At 36.5% G+C, this 20,641-nt stretch overlaps 1 protein-coding gene, 1 long non-coding RNA gene and 2 other non-coding genes across 4 annotated transcripts in view; 3 read left to right on the forward strand and 1 right to left on the reverse strand.

Moving 5' to 3' along the window:
* LOC115216420 (5-hydroxytryptamine receptor 2A-like) overlaps window positions 1-20,641 on the forward strand; it is a 344,032-nt gene that overhangs the window by 65,991 nt on the left and 257,400 nt on the right. The gene's annotated exons all lie outside the window — the stretch shown is intronic.
* On the reverse strand, window positions 2,604-20,616 carry LOC118765174. The gene is made up of 3 exons (XR_005001041.1): window positions 20,458-20,616; window positions 7,250-7,254; window positions 2,604-2,614 (listed from the first exon to the last, which is right to left on the reverse strand). It is a non-coding gene; the product is annotated as an uncharacterized LOC118765174 (long non-coding RNA).
* On the forward strand, window positions 5,929-6,001 carry Trnak-cuu. The gene has a single exon. It is a non-coding gene; the product is annotated as a tRNA-Lys (tRNA).
* On the forward strand, window positions 6,223-6,295 carry Trnak-cuu. The gene has a single exon. It is a non-coding gene; the product is annotated as a tRNA-Lys (tRNA).

A 20,641-nucleotide genomic window follows, 5' to 3' on the forward strand; every position in this document is an offset into this window, starting at 1 on the left:
TAATATATATACATGTGCGCGTGTGTGTGCGTATAATTTACCGAAAGTCCCGCCCAGTGTTGTGTGAGATAATCTCTATGTGAGTAGAGTAGAATTTAATTTACTTTGGACACATGCTAATGGAAAATATCCATGTTCTTCGCTGTGTGAGACTCCATATATTCCAATCTAAAACTTTCGTATGCAAAATATAAGCAACTGCAAGTAGAGGAAGAAATGTGGTGTTATGATAATAACATAAATGTTATTATAGTATAACAGTGTCATGCCATTTTCGTAAAAGATTGGATAACAAACTGAATGACCGCATATAAGTGTTATCTATGTATATTCACATCTCTCAAAAATGATTATAATTGAATAAACGTTACGAAGTGCTCAGCATAGTTATTAAATATTTACATATTCCAACAAATGTTAAATTTAATCAGATTACGCTTTTGTATCAAGTTAATGAGCACTCACGTGGCATTTATATTTAAATATCAATAAAAAGAGAATTTTATGCAGTAAAAGATTTAGAGGAATACCCGCTGCGTTCCTAGATCGAATTATTGCAGCCCATAAATTTCTCCTAATCCATTTGTATATTGTGTATGCTTATCATTTAAGCAATAGTGTGCATGATTCAAATTAGCGCAACTGCTGCACTGATGATCACCAATGACGCAGAAACACGTATCTACAACCTTCACTTATCTCGAGACGCGATAAAATATTTTTCTTCGTAGCAGTCCCGGACATCTATTGTTTCTTCAGATTATCGACTCCACTCCTTTTGAGAATGTCGCGATTCGGGCAAGACGTTCGTTTACCGTCTCTCAGCGTGTAACAAAATTTAATAAATTAATATTTTAGAATTCACCTTTCTGCGCTCTTGTTGTTGAAATCGATACAACTGACAACTCTCAGATATATCTTTCACACACCCACGCACACGCACACACACACATACGCTCACTCAAACTAAAACAAACACAAACACACATATACATATATATATATATACGTCTATCTGTAACCCTCCTTCGCTCTATCAATTTCTCTTTCTCACTCTCTCCAACTGTCTGTCTCTCTCATGCCCTTAATGTATATGTATATATGTACGTATATGTATATATGTGTGTATCTATACATACGTCTGTGTATATATATGTATGTGTGTGTGTATACCAGCATGGAAGGGGAACGTTAAACAATGGTTATACATACACACATATACTCACATACACACACACACATATATATATATATATAATGAATACATATACATACGGACACAAATGTATATATCCACTTACATAAACGTGTGTACGTACGTACACGTCTTCCCCAAATTCCATCGTTTCTACTTTTTAGTACTTTTTATTGTTTGTCTTTTGCAATTTTCCTTTTTTCACAGTTTAATTAATTTATTTATTTCTAATAGTTTCTCTTGTTTCATTTGTTCATACTTCTGTTCCTACTTTTTTCTCATTCTTTCATTATTTCTGCTTCTCGATCTGACTGACTTTCATTCCATTTTCTTTTATTGTACCATCTCTTTCATAAACTGAAAAAAAAAAAATCTCTTCCTCTCTCACCTCTCTTCCCACATTCCTTCTACCTCCCCCTCTCTCTCTCTCTCTTTCGTTGTTTAGTAATTAGTTTTTTCTTTATTCTTCTCCTAAATTCATGTTTCACCTGCTTTTCTAATTTCCCTCTGTGGTATAATGTGTTATGTTAGTGACTTTTATTGTTTATTTTCAAACTCTTTATATTCAGTTGATTGCTTGGACAGACAAAAATAAACATAGAAAGAAATGATAAACACCATAAACAAACAAGAAAAGAAAAGAAGATTACGAATACAAATAGTATTTAAACCACCCTTACCATTACAGGCACAAACTACTAAGCCATCTCAGACAGCAATGTAAACCACAATTATAAATACCAACAATAGCTAACACCACTACAAACAGAAGCATAAAAGAACCACACACATAACCGCCATTGCTAACAATGTTTAAACCACTGATAGCATTAAATGTACCAAAAGTATCACGTTTGCTAATAACAGCCATTTCACCAAAAGCCACATTAACAACAATAGCAACAACAACATTAAAACCAAACAACAAAATTATTTAACCAGAGAGTCCCTCCGTGCTACTAATAGCAACAAAATATTTCTGAAATCCCACATTGCCGCCTTGAATAAGGCAATGACCGGTTTATGAGCGTTATGTTGATTACAGCGACCAAACGGATAACCTGCACATTGAATTACGTCACAAAAAGGACTGAATTAATTCTCAGATAAAAACCAACGTGACACACTTTACATCGCATCTGGACAATTGAATTATAGTCATAGTGCATCCGATGGGCTTCTCCATACTTTCCGTCTGTCTAAATTCAATCATGATGCTCTCGATGATCTAATATATTTCTGCTACTAGACGTTGGGCATGCTGGATGAAATACTCCATGAAGTGTTCTGTCGACCAAAGCACCTCAAACCCGACTAATTCATTTAAGCCTGATAGTTATTGTACCGCCCCTTTGGGGCTTGTTAGCACATTAGTTCGTGTGTTTTGTTCTGAACCTCGTATTTGATTTTGTATTTATACTTTTAGCTTATAGGTTTAATCTGTGGCACGATCTGTGTCCTATCCACTTTACAGGATGGAGCTGGAGCAGAGGGTGGATTCCTCTGCATTGACATTATGGGAACAGCACTTTTTCCATAATTTCAATATGTGGGATCAAGCCCGGAAACTTATGCTTGCAAAGGTTAATTATCTACTGTTTTAGCAATGCGGGTATCGATGAAATAAGGAATTTCAGTACACAGTTATCTTTTGGAAAGACACGTTGTTTATTAATGTATAGTCCCGACCGAGAAATAAATTACTGTTATTGATTACTGTTCCATCAATCCATCACACAGCCTGGATCTATTTTCTAACCCCGAAATCCCTGTGGCATATTTCAGGCGTAAATTGAACTCAGCGAGTCCAGTGAATCGGAATAGATATCTAGAAGTATTTCATTGGACAGCTTCACGACTCTGTCATTTCAGCGTTTTTCGGTAATACGCTGCCGCAAAGTAAAAATAATTAAGTTCTTATCAAGTTGATATAATATAAAACTCATGACTCAATTTTCGAATAATTCTATGTATATATGTGTGTGTTTCTGTGTGTATGCGTGTGTGTGTGCGTTTGTGTGTGTGTATGCGTGTGTGTGTGCGTTTGTGTGTGTGCGTTGTGGTGTGTGTGTGTGTGTGCGTGTGTGTGTGTGTGCGTGAGTGTGTGTGTGTGTGCGTGTGCGTGTGTGTGTGTGTGTGTGTGTGTGTGTGTGTGTGTAATGGAGTTAAAAACGATTATGATATTTAAAGCATTTGATACGTGACATAACTTTCAGGTAATTTCAGAACAGACCGTAGGAAAATTTTCCATTACTCAAGTTCTTTATCAGTTAATACATTTCAAAGTATTTTCAAATGTATTAACTGAGAACGGCCTTGCGTAAGGGAAGAATTTCCTATTGCTTCTTACGTAATGATCTAAAACGTACATATTAAATTCTTTCAGAATATCATTATTTGGTTTGACTTCGTTCTTGCTCTATATACGACTCGATGCCTGAACAAACTGCCCTATCACATTTCCATTATTATTTTGAGATAAAATTTTTCACTCGTTAGTAATTTAACACTGCTTTGTTGTGTAGTTGAGCTAGCTTGGTTATATGCATACACGCTGTTTTGTTAGTGTGTCTATGTGAATTATCATACGTCCGTCTGTATTCGTCTATTCATGAGTACGTCTGTGTTTTTATTTGGACGCGTATGTTACATTTTAAAGTCTGTTTTTACTTTGTATTATTGTATGAGTCCTTTTAAGTTGTTTGTTTGTACGTTATGTACATATATACGCGAGTGTGCGTTCGTGCGCCAGTCTATATATATATATATATATATATATAACGGGAAGGTTTACGAAAATAAACAAAAGGCGAAAGCAGGTTTACGAAAGTAAACAAAAGACGAAGGCAGGTGGAGTACAAACAAACAATGTATATATATATAATTATTTAAAAAATTTGTATATATTTATTTTATCATAAATGCAAAATAACACCTCGGAGGAATCGATGTAAGCTTACGTAATAAACTGTGATAGGTGAACGTGATATAGCGAGGCATTACTGTATATCCGCATACATCATATGAATATATAGCCCCTACACGCAATTTTTTTCTCTCCTTGTTTCTTTTCTGTGTATCTTTCTGTCGAAGAGCGTAGGCTCGAAACGTAAAAGACTTGTTTTATTTCTATTCCTGAGCGCCATACCAATACATTGTTTGTTTGTACTCCACCTGCCTTCGTCTTTTGTTCCTACTTCGCAGATTTTCAACTATCGCAGGCCGGGGTGTTTGAAACGTAACACCCGCGATAATCGAGGGTTTGCTGAATTTGTATTAATTGGATGACTATGTTTGTGTATGTGTGTGTGTGTGTTAACCGATATTCATTTGTTTTTGTTTGCGTGTCTACATGTTCTGTATGCCTTTTATCGCGCGCACGTGTGATGGTGCGTATGATTTCTGTATGCTTGAGCTGATGCGGTTGTAGTTCATCAAAGATGTGACTGCTGGAATGAGAAGGTTCTCATCAGGACTCAGTCGGGATCACTCCCACCTAAGTAAACTTGAACGTGAAACGGATTGCCTTGCTCAAGTACCGAACCTATGCCCTTACTATCATGAGCTAAATACTCTACCACAGCCACAGGACTTACAAATTTTCATATACTGAACATACACGGCTTATGATTCACCATCTCGATGCTTAATAAACTCTCCGCTGGATAACCTAATGCTAATGCTACCATTGTCCAGTAGACCTATGATCAAACATTTTTAGACTGGCCTCACCTGCACTGTGTTTAATTCTTTTAAATAGTTGGCTGGAATTAGAAATAGTCTTCACTGCTAATTATCTAGCATGTCGACCTACTTTGTAAAACACTAGTTTCTGACTTTCAACGATCTTGGCCCAATTTAAAAAATCGATAATGGTCGGTGACCTATTTTTAACTTTTTAAACTACGAAAAAACGATTTTTTTGTATAAATAAAGAGAAAACGAATCCTTCCGGAAATTTGATACAGTAGTAATACTTGATACTTTATTTGAAGAAATATTGTCCATTAAAAAAGAATATTAAAAAAGATTATTTTTCTTTAATTTTGAAGACGTTTTGCTGTAAATATGGCCCTTAAGACAATAACCTATTATAAAACGTTCTTCAACTGGTGTTCTTTAATAAATTTCTGCTACCAGACAGTGGGCATACTGCACGGAATACTCCATGGAATCCTAAAGTGTTCTGTCGCTCAAAGCATCTGAAACCCGACTAATTCACTTAAGCCTGATAGCTGTTGCAACGCCCCTTTAGGCCTTGTTAGCATATTAGTTCGTTTTCTTTTATTTGTTCTGAACAACGTGTTTGATTTTATGTTTATACATTTAGCTTATAGGTTTAATCCGTGGCACGATCAGTGTCCTATCCACTTCACAGGATGGGGCTTGACCAAAGGGTGGATTCCACTGCATTGACATTTGCTGATAATATTTTAATTACCAATTACTTAATTTATTTTTCATACTGGTTTATCATACTCACACTTGTTGATAATATTGTGTTTAACCTTTAATTTATTTCTCCGCTGTGTTGTTTTAATAGGGTGGAAGTGCTGTGATCAAAGTATCCACAGTTAGAGATCCAGGGCACGGAGTCGAATGGTTAGCATTGACAAGTGTCGTTAATATTACGTTTGACGTTTTATTGATTTGTTTACTCTGTTTAGTCGGGAAAAGGGAAGACGACATTCATATCATTCATACTTGTCAATATTATATGTACAATTACAGAAGCCCGGCTAGCTCAGTCGGTAGAGCACGAGACTCTTAATCTCGGGGTCGTGGGTTCGAGCCCCACGTTGGGCGGATGCTATTTTTTTTTCTTTGATTAGCGGCATTTCGTCTGTTTTTACCTTCTGAGTTCAAATTCCACCGGGATCGACATTGCCTTTCTTCCTTTCGGGGTAGCTAAAATGAGTACCAGTTGAGCACTGGAGTCGATGAAATCAACTTAATCCCTTTGTCTGTCCTTGTTTGTCCTCTCTATGGGCAATAAAGAAATATTTATTATATGTAAAACTATAGAAGCCCGGCTAGCTCAGTCGGTAGAGCACGAGACTCTTAATCTCGGGGTCGTGGGTTCGAGCCCCACGTTGGGCGAACGCTTGTTTTCCTTTTTTTTTTTTTTGATTGAGGGCATTTCGTCTGTCTACCTTCTGAGTTCAAATTCCTCCGGGATCGACTTTGCCTTTCATTCTTTCGGGGTCGCTAAAATAAGTATCAGTTGAGCTCTGGGGTCGATGTAATCGTCTTAACTCCCTCCTACGGACTTGATGTCGTTGTGTCAAATCTGAGACCAATTTTAAGGCGGCGAGTTGGTGGAATTGTTAGCACGCCGAGTAAAATGCTTAGGCTCATTGCGTCCGTCTTTAAGTTCAGAATTCAAATTTCACCGAAGTCAACTTTGCCTTTCAATCTTTTAGGGATCTATAAAATACCTGAGAGTTGAAAACTGAGATCGATATAATTTTTAGCCTTGTGCCTAATTTTGGAATCTATATTATGTTTAAATCTATAAACTCTAGGGGCATGTAAAGTTTATAGATGCTGTCCTCCACGCGCTTGTACAGGTCTCTAGTATTGAAGACTTTTGGAGTTATGTCGAACAGCTGTTATGATATGTAGGATGGACCCTGCAATCGGCCACCTCCATCGTGAAGATCGATCTACTACTTTCCCTCTGTAGGCGAAAGAGTTGAAGATTGATATTTTCCTCACCGAAGGTTTCAGTGATTTTTAAAGATTTCATTTGAAAACAAGGTGAACATTAAGAAGGATGTGCTTCTACCTCAAATTATCTTGTCTTTAGAAAGGTGGGTGAATGCAGCGAGAATGCTCCGAATTTTGTGGGTTCTAATTTGGCCCCTGTAGGCTAAGAACTAATGGGGAGATAGGATCTTTGTCTTGCTACTCCTAGTGTGGCTCGGGATCTGTGGGGTTTCTTGGGTTCCCCTGCTTATAGATTGACATGGAGTGTCGATACATTATGTGAGTAGAGGTGCGTGAGTGGTGAGTACCTGGGTGGCAGAGATTCACAAGTCATTTCAAGTTAACTATCGCTAGTGATCTCATAATCTCTACTACTACCACCACCATCCTTGTCATGTCTACTATTACTTCTACTGCCACAACTGTGACTGCTGCTGCTGATACTACTACAAATACTAGTACTACTGTTACTCCTGCCACTATGGCTACTACAGTAAAGAGTACTACTACTTCAGTCACAATTTCAATCTACTGCATCTACTATTCACCACTACTACTGCTGCTGCTGCTGCTGCTTCTGCCACTGCTGCTGCTATTGCTACTGTTAGTACTACAACATATGATAAAGCAGGTATGAAATGCGTTACATTAATAAATGTTTTGAGGGGAGATGATCCGAAATCGTATGCGATAAGATGAAATTACCTTGCAGCTACCCCCTACGGGGAAATTCAAAGTCAATTACGTCATAACGCGCCGTTTAATCCGAATGCGATTTCAAGTTACCAAGAGATAATGTGAACTGGGCGTCATATCAAATCGCTCCACCGGCTCGCATGCTCAATCTATTTTAATTATATTTCTTTGCATATTAAAATTACGTCGTGTAACGACACTTATAAATGCAAATCAGCCGTAACAAGATATTTGCATTCATAGCTTCATATTCTTTTAATCTTTTACTTGTTTCAATCATTTGGCTGGGACCATACTGGAGCACCGCCTCTTAGTAGAAGAAAGTGACCCCTGGACTTATACTTTGTAAGCCTGGTACTTATTTTATCGGTCTTTTCAACCGAACTAGTGAATTGCGGAGACGTAAGCACACCAACATCGGTTATGAAGCGAGATGGGGTTGGACAAACACAGACTCAACGACACACACATAAATATATACATATATATATATATATATATATATATATACGAGGAGGCTTCTTTCATTTTCCGTTTACCATATCCACTTACAAGGCTTTGATCGGCCCGAGTGTATAGTGGGGGGGGGGCACTTGACAAAGGTGTCATGCAGTGGAACTGAACCCGGAAGCTTCCTACTACACAGCCGCGCCTGCGCCTATGTTCATATGTTCATCTTCCGCCAAAATTTCATATATTCATATCTCTCTTTACTCTTTACTCTTTTACTTGTTTCAGTCATTTGACTGCGGCCATGCTGGAGCACCGCCTTTAGTCGAGCAAATCGACCCCGGACTTATTCTTTTTGTAAGCCCAGTACTTATTCTATCGGTCTCTTTTTGCCGAACCGCTAAGTGACGGGGACATAAACACACCAGCATCGGTTGTCAAGCAATGCTAGGGGGATAAACACAGACACACAAACACACACACACATGTACATATACATATATACGACAGGCTTCTTTCAGTTTCCGTCTACCAAATCCACTCACAAGGCATTGGTCGGCCCAGGGCTATAGCAGAAGACACTTGCCCAAGATGCCACGCAGTGGGACTGAACCCGGAACCATGTGGTTGGTTAGCAAGCTACTTACCACACAGCCACTCCTTCTTTCTTTCAAATAACAGTTAAGTCTCTTCCTACTAGATTTTCAAAAAATCATTGTATTCTATTCTTATTATCGTTCGTGATAATTAATCGGTCCTTGAGTGCGCATCTTTTAGAATCATTTAATTAATATATTATCTTTAATCTCTTTACTTACACTGACTTCTTAATATCAACAATTTCACGCATATCTGTGTGTGTGTGTGTGTGTATGTGTGAGTGTGTGTGTGTATTTGTGTGTGTGTGTGTGTGTGTGTGTGTGTGTGTGTGTGTGTGTGTGTGTGTGTGTGTTATGGTTTTGCTTAGACACTGCGATACTACTTGCCGATTGTTAGAACTTATTATATTTAGCATTTAGACTAAAGACATCACGTGATTACGGTGCGTAATATCAATTAAAGAAAGGCATAAAACAGGAGTAATGTAAGCACCTTCATTAGCTTACAGATGTATCTGCTTTAAGAAGTAATGCTGAGTTCTTTTGTAATAACCTACACGTAGCTAGAGAAACTACTTAATAGATAAATAGATAGATAGATAGATAGATAGATAGATAGATAGATAGATAGATAGATAGATAGATAGATAGATAGATAGATAGATAGATAGATAGATAGATAGATAGATAGATAGGTAGATAGATAGATAGATGAATAGATAGATGGATAGATAGATGGATAGATAGATAGATGGATAGATAGATGGATAGATAGATGGATAGATAGATAGATGGATAGATAGATGGATAGATAATAGATAGATAGATAGATAGATATAGATAGATAGATAGATAGATAGATAGATAGATAGATAGATAGGTAGATAGATAGATAGAATAGATAGATGGATAGATAGATGGATAGATGGATAGATAGATAGAGGATAGATAGATGGATAGATAGATAGATAGATAGATAGATAGATAGAGATAGATAGATAGATAGATAGATAGATAGATAGATAGATAGATAGCTAGATAGATAGACAGATAGATTTCTTTATTGGCCACGCAGGGACGAACACAGAGAGGATAATACAATGTAGAAATTTTCGAAAACTTTCAAAAGGGATTGGAAACATTTTGGGACGTGCACACAAGGAAATAACAAATGTATCCTTTTTGACAATTAGAGTTCCCAAAAGCGGGGATAAATATAATATTAACTAGGATTATCCGTGGAAAGAAAAGACTACGAAAAAGAATCACGGTAACCTCGGAAACGAAAAAAAACAACTTAACATTGAGAGCAAAGCGCTGTTTCTCTATTTTATAGGATCATGCTGAAAGTGGTTCCTTCATTCATGCGTGCCATCCTTGGCACATTCATCCATCTTTTGTTAAACTTTTCATTAGATAAAACATACCTCTATTTTTCACCTTCATTTTCAAGTGATGCTTGAAAAAGTTGATGAGAGGTTGGCCAGAGAGGAAAGTGTTTGTCTCTAAACCTTTCAAACGAGTCCACCATACACATTCTTTCACTTACATTGAAAACTGCCTTGCCATCCCTGTTAAAGGAAGGTGGCTGGGCAATATTCACGATGGACTCGGCTGAGAACCGAATTCGTCCCACACGTGACAACAGCCGTTCAACACAGGCCCACAGGTCTGAAATGTTTGAACATTGCACGAGGGCGTACAGAACGGTTTTGTCGCTCTGACCGCATGTCGGACAGGTCGGTCGGGTTTTTCTTGAAACGTGTCTGAAGAGTGTATCTCGAACGAACAAGCTTCCCGATAGCACTCCCAGACAAGAGATGTCTGGAAATTGTCCATAGATCGTTGCCCGAAAGCGGTCTTGAATAAGCAGGTCAACTATTCTTTTCCTTCTCCTGGTTTTCGTGCTTCTTCTGTAATTGTTGTTTTTATTGCTGTTGTTGTTGTTGTTGCTGTTGTTGTTGTTGTTGTTGTTGTTGGTTGGGGGAGTTGTCTCATCTGTTGGTAGAGCTCTTTTATCTGTTGTGCTGATGGCGGTATGAGTAAGTGCTGGTTTGCTGATGGGTTTTTGGTTTTGTTGTTGTTGTGTTAATTTACAGTCTATTTCAAGATGGTTTTTGCTACCACATAGGTAGCAACGTGGCCTTCTATCTTCAACGGCCACACGTAGGGTTGTGCCACCCGGAGGTTGTATTAAATCTGGGAGATTTTCAATCGTCTGATGATTTGCGTGGATTAATAGCTCTAACCGCTGTCCAAACCAGTTTTTCTGTTTCAGGTAGGCAATTTCTAATATAGTTATTTCTTCTTCAAAATCATAACAGATGGCTGACGCCAGCCATATTTCTATGCCAGGGAGCACATCTTTAATTCTTATCTTCGTCACCCGACGGTCGAGGTAAGTGAGATACATTATAAATTCCTCACATTCGAGAGTCTTTGTGGGGAGTTATTTTGTGTGCTCTCGTGTCGAATCTTTCCTCGATCGTGACAAATTTTTTGTCCATTGCGATATATTTTAAAGCCAATATGGCGCGCAGACACTTCTCAACTATTTGTTGAGTAGCCTGTTCCAGTCATTTATTTCTTATATTCAGTGTTTATAAATTACGGTTTCTTTTTAATTGTCCTACACAATGGTTTGTGGAAGAGTTTAGGTTTATCTGTCTTCTTTGTTTAATGTAGGAGTTTTTCTGTTGAGAAGGATACTAGATGTTTGTTTAACCACTAAATAGAAGCAAAATTACTTTGCTCATGTCTGTGGTGGCGGTGGTGGTGGCAGTGTTGGTGGCAGCGGTGGGGACATGACTTAGACATGTACTCATTTTGTTTGCTTTCTCTTCCGACTCGTTCGGAAAGAACGCCTGCGTCAATATGTATGTCGTCGTTTTTCCATTGTGTGTGTGTGTGTGTGTGTGAAAGTGAATTGATATTTTTCTTTTTCCTTGTTGTCGGTGGCAACAAAGGAAATCCTTCATTGAAATTGATTATTGGGACGCTGTTGGTTTCAGAATGGCTAGCCATTTTTTTTTCCATGAACGAGATTTTGAAGATGCAATTTTCAAATCCCAAAATTCACCCTTAGCGAAAAACTCGCTCTGGTGAAAGCAGATGTTGTTAAGCACCTCTTTCACAAAAATTATTTGCAAATGCACTGAAACAAACAGATACATGTTAAAAGACTTACGGGAGACGACGTGACAACTGCTACTCGATAGATAAATAGATAGATAGATAGACAGATAGATAGATAGATAGATAGATAGATAGATAGATAGATAGATAGATAGATAGATAGATAGATACAGTAATGCTTCGACATACCAGTTAATTTGTTCCCGGAGACCAATCGTAAAGCAGAACAATAATTTCCTATAATAACAATGTTATAAATCGTAAAAAATATTTTACTTATAAAATTTATAATACTAGTAAATAAATGGCAATAAAACAAGAGTGGAACGTAAGGAATATTATATGTAAAATAAAATAACTGTCAAGATCTTTTATAATAAAAAATATTATCATTATTATTGTTTTCTTAACCACCTTAAATTGCACTAGACTTGTGCTCACCATCACTTGTAGACTTGATCGCCGATTCATAAGAACTCGTAAGACGGACATACTCTTTTACTTGTTTCATTCATTTGACTGCGGCCATGCTGGAGCACCGCCTTTAGTCGAGCAAATTGACCCCATGACTTATTCTTTGTAAGTCTAGTACTTAATCTATCGGTCTCACTTGCCGAAACGCTAAGTTACGTGGACGCAAATACACCAGCATCGGTTGTCAAGCGATGTGGGGGGGGGGGGCAAATACAAACACACATATATATATATATATATATACATATATGCGACGGGCTTCTTTCAGTTTCCGTCTACCAAATCCACTCACAAGGCATTGGTCGGCCCGAGGCTATAGTAGAAGGCAGTTGCCCAAGGTGCCACGCAGTGGGACTGAACCAGGAATCATGTGGTTGGTAAGCCAGCTACTTATCACACAGCCAAAAACGCAAGTCTAGAGTTGTTTGCTTACAAAAAGCTTTTTTTTTTTTGTCGCTCTCTATGAGTTTCTCGGTAAACACGCAAAAACATTTGTTATGGCAGAAGAAACTTTTGCCCTTCGTTCAAAATTTGAATCTTGTGCTTGAAAAATAAAGATCGTAAACCTGGGTTCTCGTAGTTCAAGTCCTCGTAAATTGAGGTATTACTGTAGATAGATAGATAGTAGATAGATAGATAGATAGATAGATAGATAGATAGATAGATATATAGATAGATAGATAGATAGATAGATAGATAAATAGATAAATAGATAGATAGATAGATAGATAGATAGATAGATAGATAGATAGATAGATAGACTGATTGATTGATTCATAAATAGATAGGGAGATAGGCAAAGAATTGATTAATTAGGGATAGAGTGAGAGAGAGGAAGGGGAGAGGAATGAGGTTGTGTGTACTAAGATACGGTATAGGTTAGTGATATTTGAACAATTTTTCCAGTGTCATGAACACAATGTCTATCTATGTCAGCTCTGGAGTAATACCAATAAATAAATTCTCTATTTTTGCATACCTTTGTCCTATACTGCTGTCGATACGGCCCTGTATATTTGTTTTAATAACTGCAACATCCTGTATCATTGTAAAAGTTGTATGCATTACTGTATCGAATTTTTTAAGACTGCACTTTATTCCCAAAACACCATTTTATTTGCATACAAACTTCGAGAAATATTCGTGTCTTGATGGCTTATTCTTGTGGTCGTTTGCGATGTAAAGCTAAGGTTATTGTTACACAGTTATAATTACTAATTTTGTTTGTCATTAATTATGACGTTCGACTCATGTATCAGCCCTGATCGAGCGGAGATTTGATCGAAGCAAAGCAGGCGGGATACATCTAGTTTTCTTTTCCTATCCTTTTTGCCTCTGTATCAAGGTCTACCAACTTCGATGTGCTGTTCGTTTTTTATCCTTTTTCATTGGGGAATTTAGCTGCTTTATATAGGAGGCCAAACGGTCACTTTCAAGACAGATCCTCGTTACCAAATTATTGTTAGATATAGTTAGTTCTCCATACCCAACACAAAAGATTTTCCACCGTGAGTACCATGTTTTTTGTGTTTTGCTTCTTTTTGTTTTTAGAATAGCCCCGGCCATATGTTTCCAATGGTAGCCTTTATTTCAAATAGTAACGTGTAATTCGATGAAGATGTGGCGGCTGTTTTTAACCGAATGATTAACTACGTACAGGATTTGTCATCTGTTGTTTCTTTTGGAGTATTTTTACATCATTTATCTTTCTGCTTATGAATTCTTCTCTCTTACGTTTCGTAGCTTTTTTTTTTCTCTTTTTTTTTGTGCCATTAGTATTTGTGTACGATTGGAATATGTTTTGTGGTATTTTTCATTTGACGATGTCTCATTATGTTCTCTCTCTCTCCTATTTTCCAAGATGTTATCATACCAGCACTTTGATCAATCTCCGTTGAAATGGCCTCTTGATCTCACTATCGTTCTGTGATTTATTTCACTTTGTTTCTGGTTCAATGATATTTGTTTCAAGAACAATCATCGGGTATAATTAGAACGCCGAAAGTGTAGGTACACAAATAAGTATTGATGCGTTCCTGTTTCTCTCTCTCTCTCTCTCTCTCTCTCTCTATATATATATATATATATATATATATATATATATATATGTGTGTGTGTGTGTGTGTGTGTGTGTGTGTGTGTGTGTGTGACAAAACGAATCAAAACTACAATCAAATAGCTTCGATTTTACGTGATAAAAGCAATGAGAAATTGCGCTTAACAAATTAGATTTTAAAAACTACGCCTTAAAATTGTTCATCAGATGAGAACACAAATAGCCTAAAGGTGTACTCTTAGAATGATAGGGTTCAGTGGTATCTAGAATGCAATACACATTTTTGAAGGTATTATGCAATTATGCAAGTTTTTAGAAAACTTAAATTAATGTTTGAGTGTCTCGAAAATCGTGTTATACATAATTTACTAAGTCACAAATAGTATGATTAAAAAACAATATAAAGAATACTTCACTTTTAAATATTTAAAAAAAAACCCTTTTAAATGTATGTAATCTCCAGTTACAAAAGATTAAGAGACACTAGCTTAGGATTTACGATAGCATTTCATATGTTTCATTAACACTATGTTATATCTGTGATCACAGAACGTAACTTTTAAATAGCGAAGTCTATCTAGCCATAAATAAGTACCGTAAATAGTAACCACGCGCCAACAGAATCAACCGCAGCAGTGGAGAAATTACTAAGTGCTTTGTTAGGTTGCATTGCGCAGTTCAGTTCTTCCTGTGGGCCTAGATTAATAGATTAAGCAATGTGAAAACACTCAAATATAATCTTTCCGAGAATAACTACGTGAAGACCAACAGGGTTGGACGGAACTATCAAATGATGCTGATAAGTCGTTAGGTAATAAGTTTTGGATTCTTTGTTAGTTATTTCTGATAACTGGACCGAAGGAGGTGACTCGAATTAGGCGCAGTGCCAGAAAAAACAATGAAACACATGCGTTGGTATTAAAGTAAAACTACATGAACTCGTGTCTGATCCATATGTATTTGGTTTTTCATTTCTAAGAAAGGGAGAAGAGAAGCCATCGCTAATTTAGACACTATGAGAAAGAAGAAGGAAAACGAAAACCTTATTCACTTAAGTATCATGCGCATATGTGCATTAAGACATACGTACTATACACACCTATTAAAAGATATTTCTATTTGAATATATTCCTCAAATGTCAAATCAAGATTTATATTTAAGATAAATGAAATAAATTTTATACGTGTTTGAATTTGTAAAATTTCTTTTTCGTCGAGAAAGAATATTGAATTTAGATGAAGGCTAGATGTACTCCGTTGAACCCGAATGCGACTATTAGCGGAACGTATTTCTACTTTAACGTTAAATCAAGATCTATATTCAAATAAATCATATAAATGTACACATATTTTATATCTCATAAAATTACAGCTTTAGCGATAAAAAATAATAGAATTTAAATGAGTGATGCATGTACTTCGTTGACCCTGAATCTGAACGACAGTAATTATTATGTATTGCCACTTCAAAGTAAAATCAAGATTAATAGTTAAACAGATAAAATAAATGTTATACGTATTTATTATAGTTAATAAAAAGGAAATAATGTGGTTGTTTCAATGACGCAATAATCGCCCCCGAAGTAGTCGAATATGAAGTGACTATAACAATATTAATTGTTTATGATAAAAGACAGGAATAAAAATTGCGGTAGGGAGTGGGGTGGGATCTAATGCAATTATATCGAGCACAGTACTTTACTTGTATTTTATTTAAACAAATAAAAAAAATGACGTCAGTAGGATCTAAACATAGAATATAAAGATCCGAAACAAACGCCGAAATATATTTTTCAGACGATCAAATGATTCTACTATAAAGCCGTCCTAATACAAATAATCCATTGTAGTGTAGGCACAAGGACTGAGATTTGTGAATAGGAGGATAGTAGATCACATCGACCACAGTATGCAGCTGGTACTTAATTTATCGACTTCGAAGGAATCAAAGGCGTATTTGACGTCGACAGAATTTGAACTCAGGTCGTCAAGATGGAGGAAATACTGCTAAGCATTTTGCCCGGCGTGCTGATAATTCTGCCAGCTCACTACCTTAGTAGTAATAATAATAATCCTTTCTACTAAAGGTAATTTTGGGGAAGGGGACTAGTAGATTACATTGACCACAGTATGCAACTGGTACATAATTTATCGACCTTGAAAGAATGAAAGGCAAAGTCAACCTCGGTGGAATTTGGACTCAGAACGTAAAGACGGACGAAATGCTGCTATGCAATTCGCCCGGCGTGCCAATGATTCTGCCAGCTCACCGCCTTAGTAATAATAATAACAATAATAATCTTTTCTACTCTAGGCACAAGATGGGATGGACTACTTGACTTAAACAAATTCTAACTGCGGCCCACCTACATGGTTAAGCGCTGGTTGTCTTGATTTGAGATCACCTTGTTGCGCACGCATGGCTGGGATGCATTCGCCTATTGCACCCTTAATGATAAGGATAGGCATGATGGGTATATTGAGCTACACATTTTTGCCCCAGTGTCACTTTCGTAGCATGAGCTATTCTCCTACACAATAATAATAATAATAATAATAATAATAATAATAATAATAATAATAATAATGATAATAACAATAATAATAACGATACAGAAATAAATCAGAGGCTGACCTAACAGAACTAGATGATCTAAAAAATCTCATTATGATTGAGTGGATGAAAATTAATGAAACCAGTATGAATGAACGTGACATTCTACCGAAATTTCGAAACTCTAACCAAAACCTGTAAGTAATTGGTGAAATCAGCCCTGCACTTAAAGATATAATTTCGGCTAATGATGTTGGTATTAAAGATCTAAATCCCCTGTACTATGCATCCGTAAAGATATCAATGATTCTAAAAAATTAAGAAGCGATGACATTGCCCCAAATAACCTATTTGGCAAGCGATTATCGAAGAACGAATTCAGTCACTTATATATGACATAGAATTCTTAAAACACCTCAAGTTTGATAAGAATATCAAACCAACAGTAATCTGCAGATTAAAGAAAAGGTATAATATGACAACCATACTTGACATTGATACCACCATAGAAACTATCAAGCAAAATGTATCTGCTAAAGATGCCCGAATAGCACGGTATGAAAAGCATTCCATTTTCTACAAGGAAAACATGTTAAATAACCCAAAGCATTTTTACAGGAAGATAAAGAAAATACTAGTTACAGCAAAGTCTGTCCCTTCAAAAGTAGAAGTGCAGGAACTTTGGGAAAACGCACAATTATAAGGACACCCTTGTATTGATAGAATATCTACGGATATCGTGCATGTAAACAACAAAATGAAATCCTTGACCAATTTGTCTCCATGTGCAGTCTTCTTTCTACTACTACTACTACTACTACTACTACTACTACTACTACTACTACTATTAGTTGTAGTTCTAAGTTACGCACACGGTTAGCAGTTTAGAAAATAACGGATGATTTGATGCTATCGGTTCCATATTTGACTGGCATTTAGTTTTATCCGTTGCTGATGAATGAAAAGGTAATGTTTTCCAAACGAGAAATGAACTCTTTACAATTTTGCAAAGTTCAAGTCTTGTCGAAGTTTCATTTTTCAGTGGACGATAAATTAAGTATCAGTCAAGTGCCGAAATCAATGTAAGCAGATTTTGCCCCTTTCACGAAATTTCTAGTTTGTGCCTATATTAGGGGCTTTTAAAATAGGTGAGAATAGGATCAACAAGGAAAACAGCAGCAACAGTAGCAATCAGCAGTAACAAAGTCATCGTCACAAAAGACGTAGTCAGAATGATTAGAATCAAACGGACAATGAATGGAAATAATCGGAACGCTGCTGTTATTAAAAGAGACAATAATGGCTAAACCGGTCGTCATTATACTGGTCTCAAGTTTGTATAACAGACAGGAACAACAAAGAATACAACAACAACAACGGCAACATCATAAACAACAGCAGCAGAGGACAACAATACCGCAAACACCAATATCATCGACGACAGCAACACCAACGACAACATTATGAATTCATACCATTATAAAACAACAATAGCATGGACGATAACAAAAGATATAAAGAATGAGAGAGGAAAGAAAGCAAATATGATAACAACTTCGCTATTTATTTATCATTTTATTTTCTGTTTCTCACTTCACGTAGCTTCCTGCTTTTGGAATGACCCGCATAGACGCTGTCATCAATGTTCAATGCAACCAATTCTAAAGAGCGCCGAAATCCGTTGATTGCCAATTCATATCAGTGTTGATCGATTATCTATGAATCACTAACGAATTGAAGAAAAGAAAATTATTTAAAGTGGCTGTGTGGCTATGTTGTTATGGAGAATGAATTCCTCAAAGTCCATAGGCTACGGGAGGATGCCATATTTTCTGTATCTCGTTGTCAGGCAAATTACGACTATTAAATGGTTCCAGGTAGTCAAATGAGAAAACAGGTAGCAGCCAATAATCTTTTTTTTTCTTTTTCGCTATTATTTCAATCAACGCCAGACAAAGAGGTAAACAACTACTAATAACAAGTTTCTCTTATAATGAAATTATGGTCGATGAAAAGGTTAATTTGCATATGAGTCAGAGAAGAGGTTATTTCAATGAAGCCACGTACTTTGGATGATTAATTTATCTACTATTCAGATAATTTATTTCACAGACGTCAAACTAAGTTCCTATTGACATTGTGTTTGTTAAAGTGTTGGACAGAAGCAATTAATAATGTTTACCAAATTTCGATTGACTTCGAAAAACGAAATTCGTTTCCAGAGAGATTTCAGACTGGAAATGACAAACTTTTACGTGATATTGTTACTCTTAATGCTGCCAATGTCACTTGTCACGAAGGACGACTCTCCACACCTGTCTTCTTTGTCGTGTGAATATCTCTTAATCTCCACTTAGTCGTGATCACTTTCTGATCATTGTTTTCCATCAAGTAAGACAAAGTATTCCTCTGATACTGATACGATGGATTGTCCACTTGAATGCTTCATATATAAGTCATCTTCATCGATTTCTCATCTATTATTCTCATACAAGGGCGGTGGATTGGTAGAATCGTTAGAGCGTCTGACAAAATGTCTTCTGATATTTTCTTGATAATTTAGATCCTGAATTCATAATCAACTTTCATGTGACCCTTCTGTGGTTGAAAAATATAGTACCAGTCAAGTACTAAAGTTGATATAGTTCCCTAAATTCATAACTCCCAATTTCAGGCTACAAGCCTCTTTATGTGTTATTATATGTATGGTATTATCGCTATGATGCCTTATTTTGAAGGATTATAAATCCATTATCTACGTTGTGATTGCTATGTATCTCCTTGTGATATTTACAAACAGAACGATCCCTGCTGGCATCCATAGTGTAATTTTTGCACGTTTCGCCAATTTTTGCACGTTTCACCACACATATCTGAAATCAGTCATAGCGTGTAATTTGATTTGCCTTCTTAATTGGTTCAATGAGTTCACATTTTAAAGACCTCATTAATTTGAAATAAAAATCCGATGTGTTTAGATATATCTGATTGATATATTATGTACTCATCCAAAGAGTTATAATGCCACCCGCTTGTTCGGTTTTCATAGTTTTATTTATATTAATGTTTCTTTTTTTTAATGTCACAAAAATAATTATTTCTCATACTTAATATTTGTTACCGTTCCGTGAATACGTAGAAGAATGTGTCAACATAATCCAGTACCGCTAAATACTTTCTAGATGTTTGTTCAGCTCTTTCCCTTAGATCTATATCTTCCTCCAATTCTATTTTTCTCATACTGTAATTTAGCGAAACATTAAATAAGAGAGCAGAGAAAACTATATTTTATAGTAAATCAGTTCCTAATTCAAATGACTTACTGAGGAAGCTATATAAGCGGCATCAATGGATGAATCGTATCCGTTGAAGTGAGATATCTTTCTTGCATGCGTAGTACGCAGCCCACTCAGTGCTACCAAATGTATTTTTAAAAATGTATAAAACCACTATCAAAGTCCATCTCAATTTCAAATATTGTTATATAAACGTATGAGCATAACTATGTGGCCCGTACAATATCAGCATCTCTGAAAGTCTGCTTATGTATCCCTTACTTGACTGTCCAATACCATCAGCACCCTATAACTGGTACTCTATCGATTACGATGACAAGGGTGCCAGTTGATCCAAACACCGGAACAGCCTGCTCGTGAAATTAACGGGTAAGTGACTGAGCAGTCCACAGACACGTGTTCCCTTAACGTAGTTCTCAAGGAGATTCAGCGTGACGCATCATATGACAAGGTTGGCCCTTTTAACTAGAGACACTA

The sequence above is a fragment of the Octopus sinensis genome, linkage group LG10 (genome assembly GCF_006345805.1).
Source record: "Octopus sinensis linkage group LG10, ASM634580v1, whole genome shotgun sequence".
Lineage (NCBI taxonomy): Eukaryota > Metazoa > Mollusca > Cephalopoda > Octopoda > Octopodidae > Octopus > Octopus sinensis.